Below are 22609 nucleotides of genomic sequence, written 5' to 3'. Positions count from 1 at the left end.
ATAATTTGTCAAGAAGGCTTTGCTAGCCGGGCATGATGGCACCTGCCTGTAATACCAGCACTTTGGGAGGCCAAGGTGGAAGGATTGCCTGAGCCCAGGAATTCAAGACTAGCCTGGGCAACACAGTGAGACCCCCATTTATTTCAACTTTAAAAAAATAATTTTTTTTTTTAAAAGAAGGCTCTGCCTAACCACCTGCACTTGATGGTGAACAGCCAAACCAGGCAGATTCTTTTGTTGAGTTGAATATGAAATACAGAGAGGGAGTCAGCAGTTAGAAATGGCAGAAACTAAAAGATACACAGAGAGAAGGAAGAAAGCTGAGGTCATGTGGCAGCAAAATGCATGCAGCAATAGAAACTGTGAGATGAGAAAAGAATAGAAAGTACTGAGCAGCAAGGGCAGTGGAGAGTCACAATACTAGCAGATAATTAGAGTGCAAAGCAACAGATACTGACTACTGAAGAGCCCACAAGATAACCCAGTTGCTAGGGCGGCACTGTGTGCTGAATCACCTTCCTGCTTCTCGTTGCCAGAGTATGGCAGAGAAGGACATGGGGCTTGTATTAGTCTTAAGTTTAGATTGAGGTAACCTGAGTATATCTCTCTGTTCTGAAAATTAAATTTTTGCTTCTTGGAATCTCTATCACTCAAGATCATGGCAGGAAACTGAAGGCACATTGTGCTGGGATTTTGAAAATCATTTGATGCACTTGATATTTACAAGGATGTAGGGAGGGTGGCAGGAACTTAAGAGGATACTGAGGCACCCAAGATCAAGTAGCAGTAGAAGTCCAGGCCTGGAGATAAATAGTTTATCAGAGTCCAGAAAGAGCTAGATCTGTGAAGGGGCATACCTAATGCCAAACCCATGGCGCTACAGCAGGGAGGAAAGGAGAAGAAATATCTCAACCTCTTTTGCCTCCTACCCTCTGATACTTGCTGATGCCTGTCATTGGACAAACCCAACAGTAAGCCAGAGGGCACTGGCTCCCGGGGGATAAAATCTGTGGGGTAACATCCTTGTCGGGAACAGAGTGTGGCAGAGAAGGACATGGGGCTTGTATTAATCCATTGTCACACTGCTATAATTTAAAGATACTACTGGAGCCTGGGCAATTTATAAAGGCAAGAGGTTTAATTGACTCACCATTCCACATGGCTGGGGAGGCCTCAGGAAACTTACAATCATGGCAGAAGGCAAAGGGGAAACAAGGACCTTCTTCACATGGCATCAGGAGAGAGAAGAGTAAGAAGCAAAGGGGGAAGAGCCCCTTATAAAACCATCAGATCTCTTGAGAACTCACTCACTATCACGAGAACAGCATGGGGGAAACCTCCCCCATGATCCAATCACCTCCCACTGGTCTTTCCCCAGACATGTGGGGATTATGGGGATTAAAATTCAAGATGAGATTTGGGTGGGGACACAAAGCCTAACCATATCAGGGCTATAATGGGTTGAATGATATTCTCCTCCCCTCCCCCACAAAACACGCCCATAGCCTAATCTCTGGAACCTGGGAATATTACATTACATGGCAAAAGATGTGACTAAGTTCAGGAGCTTGGGAGGAGGAGCTTATCCTAGATCACTGTGGTAGGCCCTAAATGCAATCACATGTATCCTCATAAGAGAGAAGCAGAAATTTTAAGAGATAAAAGGAGGAGGCAATGTGACCTCAGAGGAGTGGCCACAAGCCAAGGAAAGCCTGGGGCCCCCAGACACTGGAAGAACCAAGGAACAGATTCTCCCTCAGAGCTTTCAGGAGTGTGGCCCTGCCAACACTTGATTTCAGACTTCTGGCCTCCGGAACTGTGACAAAATAAAATTCCGTTGTTTTAACCTACCCAGTTTGTAGTAATTTGTTATGGCAGTCACAGAAAACCAGTACAGGGGCCAGATGGAGAATAACCAGCACAAAACCTATTCATCTCAGATGGGACAGGATGATATACCTGATCACTTTAGCTGGACATTCTTTTGCCTGCCTTTTATATTCCCTTTGGTACTTTTTGTTTTGTTTTGTTTTGAGACAGGGTTTCATTTCACTCTGTTACCCAGATTGGAGTGCAATGGCATGATTGTGGCTCACTGCAGCCTCAATCTTTAGGGCTCAATCGATCCTCCCATCTCAGCCTCCCAAGAAGCTGGGCCACAGGTGTGCACCACCACTTCCAGCTAATTTTTTAAAAAGTGTATATTGGGCCTTGTTATGTTGCCCAGGCTGGTCTCAAACTCCTGGCCTCAACCCATCCACCCATCTTGGCCTTCCAAAGTGCTGGGATTACAGGTGTGAGCCACCGTGCCTGGCCCATTGGAGCTCCTTTTGGGACCCCTCATATGCCTCAAACTATATGCTCCTGAGTTGTAGTTCTTTTGTTATATAAATATTGTTTTATCCAAATAAGATTATGACATTTTTATTTGAAATAAGAACCTTGTCTTGTACATCTTTGTAGCCCATAAAAATCTTAGCACGGTACTTTAAACAGAGTGGACATTCTGTAATTGGTAAATGAGAAAGAAACCTTCCATTTGTCCATCTGTAAATGGAAAATAACAATTTCTACTGACTTGCCTCTCAGAGATAATGATGGCAGTGTTTCCTGGAAACAATTTTTTGTACCTGTAACAGAATGATATATCTGAAACACCCATTCCTACTGAGGCAGTTCCTTGGGGGAGGAAAAAAAAACAAACCTACATTTACTTTTAGCATGTCCTCCATTCCACGTGCAGATGAAACTGCTGCAGATCACCCCACAAAGGAAAAGGCAGGGGATAATTAAGAAAATATAAGAGCTGAGGACTGATATCTTCTTAGGAGCTTTGATTCATTCAATAAACATTTATCAAAGAACTATGTTAAAATATAGTCCATTGGCCGGGCACGGTGGCTCACACCTGTAATCCTAGCACTTTGAGAGGCCGAGGCAGACAGATCACTTGAGATCAGGAGTTCGAGACCAGCCTGGCCAACATAGCGAAATCCTGTCTCTACTAAAAATACAAAATTGGCCCGGCATGGTAGCACATGCCTGTAATCCCAGCTCCTTGGGAGGCGGAGGCACGAGAATCGCTTGAACCTGGGAGACGAAGGTTGCAGTGAGCCGAGATGGTGCCAATGCACTCCAGCCCGGGCAACAGGGTGAAACTGTGTCTCAAAAAAAAAAAAAAAAGTCCATAGACACTGAGGAAACACACACGCAGAGAATAAGGCATGATCTCAAGTCAGTAATTGTCACGCAATATGATGAATGGTTTTTATAAGAGCAAAATGCTATGGGGCCAGAAAAAAGGGAATGACTAACTATTGATGGGAGTTTCACCAAAAAAAAACTCACAATCAAGCTGGTCTCTTAAGACTGCATCAGGCAGAGGTGAAGTCAAGGGCATTCCAGGACCAAGAGAAATAGCTTTGCACGAGCTGTTGCCAAGCAAACCACACCCTCAGCTCAGCCCTATTGTATCTACAGGGGCCTATTTTTATTCATTATCCTCATCGCTACTTTTTAAGAGAAGAAAAGAATGCTGACTTCTTCCCTAAATTTGCATCCATGTATTTTATATGCCAAAGAAAGGTGATTGTCAGGAGGGAAAATAGAAGTTGACTTCTGGCAAGTCCAATTACGGCAGGTCCTAACATCCATCCGATAATAAGTTAACATGGAAACGCTTACCTTTGCTGAGCTTCTACCTCATTTCGGAAAATTGGGTTAGGCTATCCTGTGACTGCAGTACCAGGGGGAAAATGGACAAGGTATGAGCGCATCCCATGTCCATTGCCCCACACCAGGAGGTTCATCTTTGGGAAACACTCCTTGAATGGGAATTATGGCTGAGGCCCTTTTTCCTCCCCTAGGCTGACCTTCACATCACTCCTCGGGGAACAGCTCTGCCTAGGGCACCGCCCAGCTTCCCTCCCAGGCCAGCCCTGCTAGGCCTCTGAGACCAGAGCTGTGCTGCTTATGAATGGAAGAAAGGAGAAAAAACTCTTAGGACAGCAGCCAGGAGAGAATGAAAGACTGGCCAAACCCACCAAGGAGCAAACGGTTCCCCATCCTCACTCTGCAGCTTCTGCTGGAAAAGTGGGGAGGCTGGGGAACCGGAATCTCAGCCTCAGAGTACGCATCACTTATCCTTGTTTTCTCAAGAAGCCTCTACCTTCCAGGCCCTGCCAGGAAGCTGGCAGCATTTTCCTGAAGCAGTAATAACAAGGACAGAGCGTTCTAGCCTGCTGGAGCCTGCTGGCTGGTCACTCTTTCCACTGCCTTTTGTTTTCATGCATCATTCCCCTCACTTGCTTCTCAGATTCCTCAGGGCTTTGAAAAAGCCACAAATGCTCCACACAGTGACACCACCCAGCGGGCTGGCAGACATCACTGACCAGGCACCTTGCCCTAAGCGACCGCACGTATGCAAGCCCTGACAGCTGATACCCAGCCACACACCTGGTAAGAATGCTGGAAGGCAGCATTCAGAAAGGGCCCACCCCTATTCACGTAGCTGGCAAAGGTAGGGCTTTAGATCAACTACAGTCCAGTGCACTGGTAAATCACAGACCACTTTTTTATTCAAAGTGTATCCGCATGTTGGGCAGTGGTACTTCCCCACCCTTTCCTCAAACATCTAAATCCAGCCAACATAGATGCTACCAACAGAGCCACCAGAGTAGCCTCAGGGTGACAATTCACATATCAATAGATTATATACGCATGCATACTTGGAGCAGACTTAACTGTGTTTTAGAACCACCTGTAGCCTATTTCAAACCACACTGCAGAGTGAACCTATCAGAATCTATGAAAATAGGGCTTAGATATGTGTATTTTTTAAAAAACTTGACAGCATTGGTTAGAATGTGGGACAAGACAAATTCTCGTATATCACTGATGAGATATATAACAATTGGTTCAGCTAGTGTGGACAGTAAGCTGGAAGGCAATCTAGTCAAGTTGGAAGTGCGCATATCCTATTCCCTAGCAAATTTTGTTCTAGATATATTCCCTAGAACTCTCATACATGTGTTCAAGGAGACATACACCAGGGTATGATTTACATCATGATTTGGAATAGCAAAAAACTGGCTATAACTCTGAGGGTCATGGCCATCAATAGCGGAAGGATCTTCTGAGATTCTTAGATTCTCAGTTACAGAAAATAAAAGTTTGATCTGTATAATGAGCCATCCCCATAAACATAAATGACACCGAAGAGCCCTCTCAGTAACGTATGCAGATTGAGATGCTGTTCATGAATGGAGGAGCTGTCACACGGGCCCACTTCCCCTCCCTTACTAGGTGCCCATGTGACCTGCTGGCCTTGTGAGCATCCTAAACAGAGTCAGAGGTGCAGTGGAATGAAGATGGGGATTGGTCTGCAGGTGGAAATCATGACTATAGTCATATCCAGAAATTTCCAAACCTGGCTGAAAATCAGATAAAACTTTTAATGCAGTTGTCCGTGCCCCACCATCTGAGAATATGATACAATAGGTCTGACATGAGACTCTGGAATCTGCATATTTAAAAGGCTTGCCAAGAGATTCTGATGATCTGCCAGGTTTGAGAAATGATAACCAACCATGGTTATATTCTATTAATGTTTTCAAAGAGATGGGTAGGAAGAGAAAAGGAAATAAGAAAATTATAGAAGGAAGGGGAGAAAGAAGGAAGGGAAGGAGGGCCAGGGTGAGCCTTCAATCCCAGCTCAGATCCCTCCTCCTCTATTTCTCCTAGACCTCTATAACCTCCACGTCCCTCCTCATCCCCTGAACTTTGCTAGATCTCTAATCATCTGTAACATTCATTTGGCAATTATGTACTTCCCTGTATGTTGCAGTCATGGGCTACTGTTTAATCAATAAGTTTATGTTTTACTTTTTGAATTAGGCTATGAGCTTCTTCAGGACAAAGACCACATTTTCTTCATCTTTCTATTTTTTTTTTTTTTTTGAGACAGAGTTTCACTCTTGTTGCCCAGGCTGGAGTGCAATGGCACTATCTCGGCTCACCGCAACCTCCGCCTCCCGGGTTCAAGCGATTCTCCTGCCTCAGCCTCCCAAGTAGCTGGGATTACAGGCATGCGCCACCATGCCCGGCTAATTTTGTATTTTTAGTAGAGATGAGGTTTCTCCATGTTGGTCAGGCTGGTCTCAAATTCCCAACCTCAGGTGATCCACCCGCCTTGGCCTCCCAAAGTGCTGGGATTACAGGCGTGAACCACCGTGCCCAGCCCATCTTTGTATTTCTAGTGTCTAACATGATGCCTCCCACAGAGTAAGCAGTAAAGCACCGTGATAAGAATATAAGATAAAACAGGTTCAGAAATGTGGCAGTGGCTGGGCATGGTGGCTATAATCCCAGCACTTTGGGAGGCTGAGGTGGGAGGACACTTGAGGCCAGGAGTTCAAGGCCAGCCTGGGCAACATAGTGAGACCCCATCTTTGCAAAAAATTTAGAAATTAGCTAAGTGTGCATGTGTAGTCCTAGGCACTCACAAGACTGAGATGAGACGATTGCTGAGCTCACAAGTTGGAGGTTGCAGCGAGCTATGATCATGCCACTGCGCTCCACCCTGGGTGACAGAGCAAGACTGTCTCTAAAACAAAAAAGAAAAGAAAAGAAATATGGCAGGATACAAGATCAATAAACAAAAATCAATTGTATTTCTATACACTAGCAATGAATAATCCTGAAAAATGAAATCCAGTGCAATCTCTATCAAAATCCCAACTTTCTTTTTTTATGTTACAGAAATTGACAAGCTGATCATACTATTCACATGGAAATACAACCCAAAATAGCCAAAACAATCTTGAAGAGGAAGAACAAAGTTGGAAGAGGCATAGTTCCTGATTTCAAAACCTACCAGAAAACTACAGTAATCACGACATAAGGCATAAGGAAACACATATAGATGAATGGAATAGACTTGAGAGACTAAAAATAAACCCTCACATTGGTATTGAATTGAATTTCTGAAGAGTGCCAAGACAATTCGATAAGGAAAGAACCGTTTTTTCAACAAATGTTGCTGGGACCTGCATACCTGAAAAAAAATGAAGTTGGACTCTCAACACTATACAAAAAAAAAAAGAATAACTCAAAATGGATCATAGGCCTAAATGTATGAATTAAAACTATAAAACTCCTATCAGAAAACAAGAGTAAATGTTCATGACCTTGGATTTGGCAATAGTTCCTTGGATATGTTGCCAAAGCAGAAGTAACAAAAGAAAAAAATAGATAAATTGAACTTCAAAAGTAAAATCTTTTGTTCTTCAAGTAACACCATCAAGAAAGTGAAAAGACAATCCATAGGACAGGAAAAAATCTTTGCAAATCATGTATCTGACAAGGGACTCATATCCGGAATATTTTTAAAACCCTACTACTACTCAAGAATAAAAAGACAAATGACTCAATTAAAACATGGACAAAGACAGCCTGGCCAACATAGTGAAACCCCGTCTCTACTAAAAATACAAAAAATTAGCTGGGTGTGGCGGTGTTCGCCCATAATCCCAGCTACTCCCGGAGGCTGAGGCACAACAATTGCATGAACCCGGGAGGTGGAGGTTGCTGTGAGCCGAGATTGTGCCACTGCACTCCAGCCTGGGTGACAGGGTGAGACTCTTTCTCAAAAAAGAAAGAAAAAAATTAAAAGAAAAAAATGGATGAATAATTTAAATAAACATTCTGCCACAGAATAGATACCAATGGCCATTAGGCACATGAAAAGATACTTAACATTATTCTTCATTCAGGAAATGCAAGTCAAAACCACAGTGAGACATCTCTTCACACCACAAGGATGGCTCTAATAACAAGAATAAGTGTTGGTAAGGATCTGGAGAAACTGGAACCCTCCTCTATTGCTTGTGAGCATGTGAAATGGTGGCACCACTTTGGAAAACAGTTTGGCAGTTCCTCAAAATGCTGAACATACAGTTACCAGATTACTCAGGAATTCTACTCCTAGCCATATGTATAGCGAGAGAAATGACAACGTATGTCCACACGGAAACCTGTACATGAATGTTCACAGCAGCATTATTTATAATGGCCTAACGTGAAAACAATCCATGTCCATGAACTGATGAATGGGTAAACAAAATGTGGTATAGCCATATAATGGAATCTTTTCAGCCAGAAAAAAGTAATAATTACTGATGATAGATGCTACAACATGGATGAACCTGGAAAACATATGTCAAGTGAAGGAATCCTATCTCAAAAGACTATATAATTATATGATTTCATTTATACCAAATGTCCAGAATAGGCAAATCCATAGAGACAGGAAGTAGATTAGTGGTTGCCTGGGGCTGGAGTGGGCTTAAGGGTGGCGAATGGGAACAAGGAATGGCTGCTGATGGGTACAGGGGTCTTTTGGGGGATGTTGAAAATGCTGTAAAATTAGATAGCTGTGATGGTTGCACCATGGTATTAATACAGTAAAAAAAACCATTGAACTATATACTTTATTTTTGTTATTATTATTTTTGAGACAGGGTCTTGTTCTGTCACCTAGGCTGGAATGCAGAGGTGGAATCATGGTTCACTGCAGTCTCCACCTTGCCAGGCTCAGGTGATCTTCCCACCTCCACCTCCCGAGTAGCTGGGATAACAGGTGTGCACCACCACACAGCTAACTTTTTAATTTTTTTTAAAGATTGGGTTTCTCTTTGTTGCCCAGGCTGGTCTTGAAGTCCTGGCCTCAAGTGATCCTCCTGACTCAGCCTCCCAAAGTGTTGAGATTACCAGTGTTAGCCACCACACCCGGACCAAACTTTACACTTTAAATGGGCATTTTTTTTTATGGTATGTGAAATATATCTCACTAAAGCTGTAAAAGAAATAAAAATATGACCCAGTTTTGAATTCTAGTTCAATTACTGTTGCTGATCTTACCAAGCTCATTCTCCCTCAGGATCTTTGCATTTGCAAAGGTCCATGTCATGAGATCATTACCCCAAAACGTTGCACTGCTGGCTTCACATAATTTAGGTCTTCTGAATCTCTTATCCAGTGTTGCACAATCTCCCCCTACTCCTGTCAGTCATGTCAATTACCCTATTTTAGTTTTCTCATAGCTTTAATCACTATTGAAATCCTCTTGTTTCTTAATTTACTAGTTTCCTATCTGCTTCTCCCACTAGAATAAAAGCTCCATGAGAATAGTCTTAGTCACAGCTCTATCCTCATGTCTGAAACAGTGTCTGGCACACAGCAAACATTCAGTAATATATGCTGGATGTTGGATGAATGAAAGGTGGTCAACCTCCAAGTTTCACTTAATCTCTCTCAATCTTCATTTCCTAGCTACAAAGTGGCATTATAATAAAAATTACATTTAGTCCATAGGATTGGTTTAAGAATTGAATAACAGTGCATGCAAAAACATACCTCATAGGCCAGGCACAATGGCTCAGGCCTGTAATCCAGCACTTTGGAAGGCTGAGGTGGGAGGATCTCTTGAGGCCAGGAGTTCGAGACCAGCCTGGGCAACACAGTGAGACCCTGTCTCTACAAAAAAATAAATTTTAAAAATTAGCTGGGCATGGTTGGTGCATGCCTGTAGTCCTAGCTACTGGGGAGGCTGAGCTGGAAGGACTGCTTGAGGCCAGGAGTTCGAGGCTGCAGTGAGCTATGATCTCAACAGAATGAGACCTGGTCTCTAAAAAAAAGAAAAGTTCAAAGTTTATAGCAGACATTCAATAAATGTTAATAATAATTATTGTTACTATTAATACCACCACTACTACTCTCCAGTTAAAATGGTCCAGATGAGGATAATGAGCACCTAAACTAAGTTATTAATGGAAAAAGAATGCCTGGGTCCCATCTTCAAAGCTGGACAAGCTTTGCATTCAAAGGCCTTAGAATATGGCCCCTCCTAAAACCTAAATAGTAATAGTTATAGTTATTATTGGATCACCTGGATTATAAAGAAGAGAAAACAATAAAAAATAAAGAAGGTGGCTAGGCACAGTGGCTCATACCTGTAATCCCAGCATTTTGGAAGGCCGAGGTGGGCGGATCGCTTGAGCTCATGAGTTCCAGACCAGCCTGGGCAACATGGCAAAACCCTGTCTCTACAAAAAATACAAAAATTAGCCAGGCGTGGTGTGCCTGTAGTCCCAGCTACTCAGGGGGTTGAGGTGGGAGAATGGCTTGAGTCCAGGAGGCAGAGGTTGCAGTGAGCTGAGATCACACCACTGTATTCCAGCTTGCGCAATAGAGCCAGACCTTGTCTCAAAAATAAAATAAATAAAATAAAATAAAGGAGGAAAAGGAGGGGAAAAGAGAGAAAGACTAAAGAAAATTGCCCCAAAAAGAAGAGAAAAGGAGAGAATGGGCAGATCTTATATCTATTGATCATAATCCATTAACTTTTTTCCTTTATTTTTGTTGATATATAAAAGGTGTACATATTTGGAGGGTACATGTGACAATACATTCATATAATTTGTAAAGATCAAATCAGTGTAGTGGGGATATCCATCACCTTAAATATTTGTCTTTTTTAAAAAAAGACATTTAAATTACCCTCTTCTTTGTCTAGAGATATTTAAATTACCCTCTTCTTTGTCTAGAGACATTTAAATTACCCTCTTCTTTGTCTAGAGACATTTAAATTACCCTCTTCTAGCCATTTTGAAATGCACAATTGGCCAGGCGCCGTGGCTCACACCTGTAGTCCCAGCACTATGGGAGGCTGAGGCAGGTGGATCGCTTGAGGTCAAGAGTTTGAGACCGGTCTGGCCAACATGGTGAAACCTGTCTCTACTAAAAATACAAAAAGGCTGGGCGTGATGGCTCACACCTGTAATCCTAGTATTTTGGGAGGCCAAGGCAGGTGGATCACCTGAGGTCAGGAGTTCGACATGGTGAAACCCTATCTCTACTAAAAATACAAAAATTAGCAGGGCGTGGCAGTGGGCGCTGGTAATCCTAGCTACTCAGGAGGCTGAGGCAGGAGAATAGCTTGAACCCGGGAGGCGGAAGTTGCCGTTGAGCCGAGATTGCGCCACTGCACTTCAGCCTGGGCGACACAGTGAGACTTTGTCTCAAAAACAAACAAAAAAATAGCTAAGCGTGGTGGTGGGCGCCTGTAATCCCAGCTACTTGGGAGGCTGAGGCAGGAGAATCGCTTGAACCCAGGAGGCGGAGGTTGCAGTGAGCCAAGATTGTGCCATTGCACTCCAGCCTGGGCAACAAGAGCGAAACTTCAACTCAAAAAAAAAAAAAAATGCACAATTGATTGTTGTAAACTATAGTTTACAACGTAGATCACCCTACTGATCTATCAAATACTAGGTTTTCTTTTTTCTAACTGTATATTTGTACATTAATCAACCTCTGTTCACTGTTCCCTTCCCCTTCCATTAACTTCTTATCCACTTATTAAATATTACACAAGAATTTAGTGAGCTTTCATTGGGTACAAATACTTGTACAAGAATTTAGTGAGCTTTCATTGAGTACAAATATATCAAGCCACTTGATATATTTGGCTCTTCCTTGGTGACTTAAAAGATCCATGTCATGAAGTCATCAAAGCATAAATCTGAACCACGTGGGGAGTGAGGCTGCTGTCTGGAAGCAGGTCATGCAGCTAGGGACTGACTTGTACCTACTGATCAGCATCCACATCTAGGCTTGTCACATTTGTAATACTCCTCCTCAAAAGTCAGACAGAGTCACTGAAAGTTCTCCTTCACTGTCTTTTGTGAAGGAAATGATATGTTATAGTGGCATATCCATCTGGAAGGTTATGATTATGCTACGAGAACAAATGACCCCCAAATCTCAGTGGCTTACAGCAACAACAGTTTTTATCCCATTCATGCTGCTTGTCCACGTTAACTCAGCTGTGACTCTGCTTCAGTTTTTCTTCACTCAGAGACCCAGACTGATGCAGCCACTATTATCTGAAACATCACTGGTTGTCGTGAGGAGGGAAAAGAAAAATGGTGAACCACACTCTGCCCCAAATCAACACACACGTCACTTTTACCCACCTTTCATGTGCCACTGGAACGCTGCTGTCCCCATCCTCTCGGGATTTGGCCCTAGGATGTTCTCCCATGCCTGGAAATTCTGGTTATGCACTTGCTGTGCTTTCCCATCTAGAACAGATCTCTGCACTTTGACCTCCCTTCAGACCTCTAACTCCTGACTCTGAACTTGACTTTTCTTTCTGGATTCAAGTGCACATCGCTCTTCCTCTACGGATGACTCCACCCTAGCTCTCCCTCTCTCCCCAACATTTTTCTCCCAACCTTTTGTGCTCGGAAGCTGCCTCTACCTCCCCACCAGCACCTGAATCTTCCAAAGCAATAGGCCCAGAATAAAGGAGAGGGGGACCCTGGAGGAAATGCTTCTGTGGTTTCCTTCCCTGTGGAGTTTGACACTCCTAGCTCCCTGTCCTGCCTGTCTCGTTCTTCCTCCTTAGAGGAGTGGCTTAATCCGATTGGTGAATGTGTGAAAACGGCACAGTCTAGCACCTCCCTTCTTCCTCTTATGTATCTGCCTGCCCCGAGTGAGGATATCATTGCGCCCTGCTCCTCCAGTGGGCCGGGTCTTCTTTCTGACCCAACCTCCCTATCCCAGCACGGGAAGGCCTGCCTGGTCAAACGTTGTTACTTGTGAGGGGGTGAGTAAGTCTACATCACCTTCAGCTGTCTACCTTCAGCTGTACCATTAGCTTTCACAATAAACAGCCTTTATCAATAATCAAGGTGGTTGTGGACTGAATAACAACCTCTCAAATTTATGTGTTGATATCCTAACCAATACAAGGTGATGAGCCGGGCGCAGTGGCTCAGGCCTATAATCCCAGCACTTTGAGAGACCAAGGCAGGCGGATCACTTGAGGCCAGGAGTTTGAGACCAGCCTGGCCAATATGGTGAAAGCCGTCTCTACTAAAAATACAAAAAGGTACCAATAAATAAATAAATAAATAAATATCTATTAGCTGGGCGTTGTGGTGCATGCCTGTAGTCGCAGCTGCTCGGGAGGCTGAGGCAGGAGAATGGCGTGAACCCGGGAGGCGGAGCTTGCAGTGAGCCGAGATTGCACCACTGCACTCCAGCCTGGGCGACAGAGCGAGACTCCGTCTCAAAAAAAAAAAAAAAAAAACCAACAACAACAACAAAAAACTAGGTGATGGTATTAGGAGGTGGGGCCTTTGGGAGATGATCGGGTCATGAGGGTAGAGTCCTCATGAATGAGATTAGTGTCTTCAGAGAGCTCTCTTGCTGTCTTTCTGCAGTGCAAGCAAGGATATAGCAAGAAGTTGACTGTCTGCAACCTGGAAGATGCCCTTACCAGAACTTGACCATGCTGGCACCCTGAGCTAGGATTTCCAGTCTCCAGAACTGTGAGAAATAAATTTCTGTTGTTTATAAGCCAACCAGCCAATGGTACTTTATTATAGCCGCCTGAACTGACTAAGACAAAGGTGATATTTCAGTCTCCATCTGCTCATTCTTTGGTCTCATTTCTCATCTTGACCAGAGATGGAAAGTGGGTAACAGAATGTTACTAATGAGATCTTCTCAGAGGCCAAGAAGGGAAATAATTTAAAAGACAACTGTGTGTCTCGGCACTAAGAAAGGAGCTTTACAAATGTTAGTTTATTTAATCCCTACAGGGGATTAGTGTTCATTATTGTCCCATATCACATAGAAGGAAACTGAGGCTCAAAGAAGTTAAGAAACTTGCCTAAGGTCTTGTAGTGAGTGTCAGATGTCTCTCTAATTTCAAAGCCACTGCTTAAGAGGTTGTCTTTGAGTGACACCAAGACACTTCTCAGGGACTGAGGCAGCAATCTCATCTCTCATCTTTTTTTTTTTTTTTTTTTTGAGACAGGGTCTTGCTCTGTTGCCTAGGCTGGAGTGCAGTGATGCAATCACGGTTCACTGCAGCCTTGACCTTCTTGGACTCAGGTGATCCTCCCCCCTCAGCCTCCCCAGTAGCTGGGACCTCAGTTACATGACACCACACTCAGCTAATTTTTTTATTTTTTGTAGAGATGGGGTTGCGCCATGTTGCCCAAGCTGGTCTCAAACTCCTGGGCTCAGATCACCTGCCCGCCTCACCCTCCCAAAGTGCTGGGATTACAGGCGTGAGCCACCACGCCCAGCAGCAATCTTATCTGAATATCTTATCATAACCAACTGAGCTGGCAATTGGGCAACACACAAGGAAGGCAAAGATGATACAATCAAAGGACAAGAAGCAAGATGATTATAAAATTCTTGGCCAAAAAACATCAAGGAATCTATTTTTGCCAGTTATCTTGGAGACTTTGAACAAATGACCTCCCCTGTCCCCAACTTATGTTTTAGCACCCCTAGTTGTAAAATAACTTAATAATACCCATTCCTACTTAAGTCAGAGGACATGTCATGTTTCACTGAGCCTGACCTCAGCACCGTTGTCCCTATACTCCTACTTGCTATTGAAAAACAAATGTATGATCTATTGCCTTGGGTGGTACATGGAGTGAAAACAATTATAATGAATATTGCATGAGCTTAACAATATATGAAAACCAGAAGTAGTGAATTGATGAACAAGATAGTAATATTAAAATGTCAGGCTGGGCGCGGTGGCTCACACCTATAATCCCAGCACTTTGAGAGGCCGAGGCAGGATCGCTTGAAGCCAGGGGTTTTTTTTAGAGATGGGATCTCGCTATGTTGCCCATAAAAAATTAGCCAGACATGGTGGCACATGCTGTAGCTCCAGCTACTTGGGAGCCTGAGGTGGGGGGATCACTTGAGCCTAGGAATGAGCTATGGCTCATAGCTGCAATGACCTATGATTATGCTACTGCACTCCAGCCTGGGTGACAGAGTGAGACCCTGTCGCAAAAAAAAAAAAGAAAAAAAGTCAGCCATAGGTATCTGATCCTTTAGACAGACAAAGCTTTGATCTGACCCCTGAAGGACAGTCAACTGGCCGGCTGAACCACAGTCCCTCTTCGTGAGCCAACAAACTCCCCAAATGCCAATGGACCTGGCAGGGTTTCCAGGAGCTCAAGCCACTGCTACTTTCTTCTCATCTTCTCTACAAAAACTCAGAAAGTGCAGGGGCACCCCACAGGCCACTAAGCACATTCGCAATGGTCCTCCAGGGAAATCTGATGCTAAAAAATGGACCTTTTCCAAAATAGGCTCAAGCCAGATGAGGAATTACAGAAAGGACAGCCGCCAATGGAAAATACCCTGCCTCTGAATCCCCAATGTCTTCATTAGGGAACTGAAAACACAGGCACACCAGCTGGTCTCAGCTGCTTTGAAGCATGGTGGCACAGTGGAAAGAGCAAGGCTGTAGGACTGGTACCAGGGATGAGGCTTCTAGTCCCCAGCCCTGCCAAGTTCTAGCTGGGTGATCTTGGCAAAGGTACTTAACTTCTCTGGGCCTCACTCTCCTCATTTGTTTGAACAAGGTTTGACCAGATTATAATATCTTCTGGTTCTAACATCCTTTCTCTCTCCTCTTTGGATTAACATTTTACATTTGAAGACAATTAAGGGAAATTCTTGGCTGCTATGTTTTCAGAGACCCTGCTTGATATGGTTTGGCTGTGTCCCCACCAAATCTCAACTTGAATTGTATCTCCCAGAATTCCCATGTGTTGTGGGAGGGACGGGGGCGTGGTAATTGAATCATGGGGGCTGGTCTTTCCCATACTATTCTTGTGATAGTGAATAAGTCTCACAAGACCTGATGGGTTTATCAGGGGTTTCTGCTTTTGCTTCTTCCTCATTTTTCTCTTGCTGCCACCATGTAAGAAGTGCCTTTCACCTCCCGCCATGATTTTGAGGCCTCCCCAGCCATGTGGAACTGTAAGTCCAATTAAACCTCTTTTTCTTCCCAGTCTCAAGTATGTCTTTATCACAGTGTAAAAATGGACTAATACACTGCTACTCCAGTGATCATGCCTCTCTCCTCTTCATATTCTTCATTGGCTTCCCTTTTCCCATGAGGGTAAGCCAAAATTCTCTTGATTGGCCCATGCCTCTCAATCCAGCCATCCTCCTCTCACCCCTGCCAATCACATGTTTTATTCTTTGGCAATATTGGACTACTCGTACTTCCTCCTATTACCCTGACTGCAATATTAAATATTTATCGAGCATGTACTGTATGTTAGACACATTTATAAACCTTTGCACATACTGTTTGCTTTGCCTAATATGCCTTGGGTTAATTATGGTAGAGCTTGCTGCTGTAACAAGCAAACTATGAAATGTCAGTAGATGAACACGACAGAAGGTTATTTCTTATCCATGTAACAGCTCCATGTAGCCTTCCACCCAGGGTCCTTCTATTTTGAAGCTCTGCCAGCCTCTCAGCTTCAGAGGCCTTCACTTCCAGAGCTGGCAGCCAGGAAGGAGAAGGAAGCAAAGGCAAACCTATAGCTTTGTCTGTCTCAGCAATGACCAACATCACTTCTGCTCATATTCCACTAATGAGAACTGGTCACCTACCCCCATGGAGATGTACAGGGAATTGGAAATTGTTTGGGCCAGTTCCATAAATGTGATACTGTGCAAGGACAGCAAAAATCTTTGATTTTTTTTTTTTTTTGAGACAGAGTTTCGCTTTTGTTGCTTAAGCTGGAGTGCAGTGGTGCAATCTCAGTTCACTGCAACCTCTGCCTCCTGGGTTCAAGTGATTCTCCTGCCTCAGCCTCCTGAGTAGCTGGGACCTCAGGTGCACGCCACCACATCTGGCTAATTTTTGTATTTTTAGTAGAGACGGGGTTTCCATGTTGACCAAGCTGGTCTCAAACTCCTGACCTGCATCAGCAGGGATTACAGGCGTGAGCCACCATGCCCGGCCAAATATTTTTTTTTTTTAGAGACAGAGTCTCGCTCTGTCACCCAGGCTGGAGTGCAGTGGCATGATCTCGGCTCACTACAAGCTCCACCTCCCAGGTTCACGCCATTCTCCTGCCTCAGGCCTCCCAAGTAGCAGGGACTACAGGTGCCTGCCACCACATCCAGCTAGTTTTTGTATTTTTAGTAGAGACGCAGTTTCACTGTGTTAGTGAGGATGGTCTCGATCTCCTGACCTCATGATCTGCCCATCTTGGCCTCCCAAAGTGCTGGGATTACAGGCATGAGCCACCGCACCTGGCCTCAAATCTTTGATTGTTAAGTAGCCATCTCATGCCTTTCCTCAACGTGGCAAAGGTTTATTCGCCCTTCAGACCTCAGTGCTACCTCCTTTGTGAAGTGCTACCTCCTGTGTGAAGTGATACCTCCTGTGTGAAGCCTTCCTTGACCTATGTAGGCAGATCTAGGCCCTGTCCTTTTCCTTGTCCCACTGCACTTTGCACTTTTCTCCATGATGACATTCATCACATTGTATTGTGTAGTTCACATGCTAGTTTCCTCAACCGGACTGTGATCCCTGAGATCAGGAATCTTGTATTTTTATTTCTGTGTTCTGACAGTTTAGCATAGTGAATAGCAAGGAGTAGTTTTACAATGATATTGAACAAATGAATGAATATAAATAAATAAATAATTGAATTAAATAGTGAGTAAAAGAAAGAATCAATGAATGATTACCCTAAAAAAAGAAGCTGGTCTTTACAGAGGAAGAAAGACCCCAGTTAAAAGAAAAAAAAAGGTGATTCAAGGTTATCTAATATATTTTTGAAAATAAGCTATTTATATAAATATTACTATTATAATTAACATTTTGCATTAATATTTATTTAGAACCTTCCTCTCCCATAAGCTCCATGAAGGTAGGGACCTTATATCTATTATTCTTTGCTCTGACTGCAGCATTTAGCACACTGTCTGGCACATATTGGGTACTCAACAATTGTTTTGGAATGAACAAATGGAAAAGAAATGAATAAATACATGAATGAAGATTGCACCCTTAACCCAATAATTCACATCCTAAGTGCATAACTTGGATTATAATTGGAAAGCATAGATGGACCAGTGAAAAGTTACCACCATAGGCTGGGCACAGTGGCTCATGCCTATAATCCCAGCATTTTGGGAGGCCAAGCCGGGTGGATGACGTGAGGTCAGGAGTTCGAGACCAGCCTGGCCAACATGGTGAAACCCTGTCTCTACTAAAAACACAAAACTTAGCTGGGCATGGTAGCACATCTGTAATCCCAGCTACTCGGGAGGCTGAGGCAGGAGAATTGCTTGAACCTGGGAGGCAGAGGTTACAGTGAGCCAAGATTGTTCCACTGCACTCCAGCCTGGGCAATAAAGTGAGATCTTATCTCAAAAAATAAAAATAAAAATAGGCTGGGCACAGTGGCTTACGCCTGTAATCCCAGCACTTTGAGAGGCCAGTCAGGATATCGAGACCATCCTGGCTAACATGGTGATACCCCATCTCTACTAAAGATACAAAAAATTAGCTGGGTGTGGTGGCAACGCCTGTAGTCCCAGCTACTCAGGAGGCTGAGGCAGGAGAATTGCTTGAACCTGGGAAGCGGAGGTTGCAGTGAGCTCAGATCATGCCACTGCACTCCAGCCTGGATGACAGAGCAAGACTCCATCTCAAAAAATAAATAAAATAAAATAAAAGAAAAAGAAAAAGAAAAGTTACCTCCATAACTAGAAAAATGGCACAAAGCGCACATCAGAACCTTACCACTGTTCCCTTGTACATCATCCTCTTTATGTGAGACGATAACAAACATTATTTGAGGAAGCTAAAATCTCAATGGAAATGCTAGCCTGTGAGTAAATGAGGACAAATGGATGTCTCTAAAATAGCTGAACTATGAAATAGCCTTTGTAAATTGGTTAATGACAGAAACAGGAAGAAAGAGTGCAAACAGTAACGGAGTCATGACAACCGTGAAAAATACATTGATCGAGAAAAGACAAAAACATTTAAAAATATTTTATGAAGACGTATTGCAATGAGCTAAATGTTTATGTCTCCCCCACATTTATATGTTAAAACTTAACCCCTAAGGTGATGAAATTAGGCAGTGGAGCCTTTGAGAAGTGATTAGGTCACGAGGGCAGAACCTCCAGGAATGGGATAAGTGCATGCCCTTATAAAAGAGACTCCAGAGAGCTAGCTTGCCCCTTCCACCATGTGAGGACACAACAAGAAGACGCCCTCAATGAACTAGAAGGCAGGCCCTCACTAGACGTCAAATCTGCTGATGACTTGATCTTGGACTTTACAGCCTCCAGAACTGTGGGTAATACATTTCTGTTGTTTACAAGTTACCCAGTTTATAGTATTTTGGGATAGCAACCCAAACTGACTAAAACAGATATGAAGACAGTTTTTTAAATGTTTATAACACATTTATTCTTTTCATAGGTCCCATGTGAAAAAGTTTGGTTTAGATATGCCACATGGCTTTGGGCAGATGACTTGCCAGATTTTGTAATGAGAACCATCTGATGAGAAGAGCAACGTGCAAGTGTGTTTGCAACTTACAATCAGCATGTCTGCATGGGCTTGGTCCAGGTATCTTGGAACTCTGGAAAGTCCTATGTATGAACAAGTTAAGTTCCAGTTTGGACTGATTTGTGGTAATAGTGAGCTTGACGGATGGACTTTTTCCAGAAACTGACCGAGACATTAATGGTACGTTTGGTCATTAAATAAACTGAAAATAAGATGGCATATTTATTTTCCACATCTTTGACGATATACAAGAACAGGACTGTCTGCCTGCTCTAAGGAGCTCTCTGTTTTTCCACGTGGCAGAAACTGCTATGAGCTGAGCATGGAGCTAGACCGTACTTCCTAGCTTCTCTCAACGTGTGGGGCCATTGACTGAACTCAGTCAAAGGCATGCGAAAGTGATGGGTGCCCATTCCATATCTGGCCCGTAACAATCCTCCTATGCAGTTCTCTGCAGGCTCTCTTTTCCACTGGCTGGATGGAAAGGACTCTGGGGACCCCACGGAAGACAGAGACCCAGGATGGAAGAAGGTTATGTGCTTGAATTACTGCATAGAATCAAATCACCACATTCCACCCACCTCCACCTCTACTAATCCGTATTGGACCTTGACAAGAACAGTATTTGCATGGGGTCAAACCATTGAAATTTGGAGGTCATCTGTTATAACAATTAGCCTATCTGACCAATACAACCCCTTTGCCCAACTTTCCTCTTGGTCACAAGTAGAAAGAGAGACTAGGGTAAATTTCTGGAGTCTCAGTGCGTGGCTTCAGAGGATCTAGACAAAAGAAGGCATCAGCAGCCAAGCCGAACATCAAGGAATTTTGCAGGATTCTGGAGTGAATTTTAAAGCCTTAGAAATTCCCACAGAGCTGGAGCCATGCATCTCCTTATCTCACTGTCTCCTCTGGACATTTTTACATTCTTGGGAGAACAGTGAATAACCATCTCCAAACTAGTTCTTGTGTGAAACCCAACCCAGCCTATGTGATTTATTTAATATGTTTGGAGTCTAGTCAATACCGCACTTAAACCTGTCTTGTTTTTGTCTTTTGTTAAACATGGTAATTAAAAAGAAGAAAAAAAACTGGTAAGAAACTTTGTGTTTAGAGGTACGTAATATTTTTTAAATTATTATAAAATGTTGTGGTTGAGCACAATATTAATAGGCAATTATGGCAAACCCAAATGCTGTGGTGAAAATGAGGTCTTTGGGTGTTTGCCTGAAGATGTTATTGGGAAACTATTGTTTACTTACCAGACTTTGAAAATTAAGTCTTTCTTCAAGTAGCCTCCGGGTATTAAGGACAATAAATAAAGATGTGCTGACTGAAAACATTTAAAAAACAACTTGTTACAGCCCATAAAATAATAAGAGATAAATTCAGCTTAAAACAGAATATTCCAAATTCATCTGGCCTGCCCAACAGAACACCAAGATTAAAAAGCTGGAATCTACTGGTCAACTCTCTAAAGATGTCCCACCAAATGAAGTTTAGCAGGGGCCTGGGACCACAGTTCTAGTAAATGCTAGATAGCTTCTGGCTGTTCATTTTAAACCTGAGCCCATTTATGGAAAGGCACCAACCTTATCTTCCTATCCTGGGGTTGTTTACAGAGAGAGAACTTGGAAATAGTCAGGAGCCTGGTGGAGGGAAGAGGTAAGAGATGTAAAAAGAAGGTCTTATTGATTGATTGATTGATTGATTGATTGATTGATTGTTGAGATGGAGTCTTGCTCTGCTGCCCAGGCTAGAGTGCAGTGGCAGGATCTTGGCTCACTGCAACCTCCACCCTTGGGATTCAAGCAGTTCTCCTGCCGTAGCCTCCCAAGTAGCTGGGACTACAGGTGTGCACCACCATGCCTGGCTAATTTTTGTAATTTTAGTAGAGATGGGGTTTCACCATGTTGGCCAAGCTGGTCTCAAACTCCTGACCTCAAGTGATCTGCCTGCCTCGGCCTCCCAAAGTGCTAGGATTACAGGCGTGAGCTACCACGCCCAGCCAGAAAGTCTCATTTCTTAGAAGAGTCCCTGTGAGACTGAGATGAGAGAGGTTGACTTGGGATAGTACTTTTCTCTTTGGGGAAAAAAAATTCTATTGCCTCATTTTCAAGGGGCTTAAACTAAGCTTGTGTGATCTTCCAACTTTCCACAAACTTTCCTTCTATCCTTTTTCCGCAAGACACTCTATTCCTTTTTCTTTCCACCTAAAATGCTAAGTTTCCATAAACATGCAGACCTAGTACTTCTGAGACAATCACCTAGGAATCAAGCAGAGGAATAGGCAAGCTTAAGAAAATGGAGCTAAGGCATTAGTTCCCATGGGAAACTATGGAAACTGAGTCAGGGAACTGAGTGTCTCCCTCAAGACAGGGTCTGTTCATCAACACAAAGGATGTGGGACTTCCTTGTACATCCCCTAGTCAGAGCCCTTAGACTAGACAGTTCTTGAGGGAGACCTGTGTGGCCATGTAGAACTAGGTTACGTGAGTGCTTCCCAACCTCTTCTCTCAATGATCAGATTCGTTGTTCCCCCAAGAGCTGTATGCTTTGAAAAACTTCTATCTACCAAATAAATTACATTTACAAAGAAAACATAGTAAGTATTTATTGTGTATTAGGTATTATATGAATGAGTGCCTTACACATATTATCTAGAATTCTCACAGTAGGCTGCAAAATAGTAATTATTGTCCCATTTTACAAATGAGTACATTGGTTGAGAGATGTTAAGTAAATTGCCCATGACTATTGCAAGAAACAAAATTCTGGTTCTGGTAGACAGCCTCACCTCTTTACCATATTCTTTCCAGTATACTGTCTTTATTCTATAGACAACACACACAACCAATCTGATTTTTTTTTTTTTTTTTGAGATGCAGTCTTGCTCTGTTGCCCAGGCTGGAGTGTAGTGGCACGATCTCGGCTCACGGCAACCTCCGCCTCCCGGGTTCAAGCGATTCTCGTGCCTCAGCCTCCCGAGCAGCTGGGACTACAGGTGCACACCACCATGCCTGGCTAATTTTTGTATTGTTAGTAGAGATAGAGTTTCGACATGTTGATCAGGCTGGTCTCAAACTCCTGGCCTCATGGCCTTGGCTTCCCAAAATGTTGGGATTACAGGCGTGAGCCACAGAACTTCTTTTTTTTTTTTTTATT

General features: G+C 43.3%; 1 protein-coding gene across 2 annotated transcripts in view; it reads right to left on the bottom strand.

Annotated features, from left to right (window-relative positions):
• The window catches only part of MKLN1 (muskelin 1), a 398537-nt gene that overhangs the window by 216210 nt on the left and 159718 nt on the right, over positions 1-22609 (bottom strand). The window contains exon 1 of one of the 2 annotated variants that reach the window (XM_030825627.1): positions 3685-4010. The exons of the other annotated variant lie outside the window; for it this stretch is intronic. The gene's annotated coding sequence lies outside the window, so the exon portion shown is untranslated. Of the gene's footprint in view, positions 1-3684; positions 4011-22609 lie in introns of those variants that run through there. 2 annotated transcript variants of the gene reach the window in all.

This window comes from Nomascus leucogenys, chromosome 13 (assembly GCF_006542625.1).
Source record: "Nomascus leucogenys isolate Asia chromosome 13, Asia_NLE_v1, whole genome shotgun sequence".
Taxonomy (NCBI): Eukaryota; Metazoa; Chordata; class Mammalia; order Primates; family Hylobatidae; genus Nomascus; species Nomascus leucogenys.
This window is presented reverse-complemented; position numbering and strand designations above follow the sequence as displayed.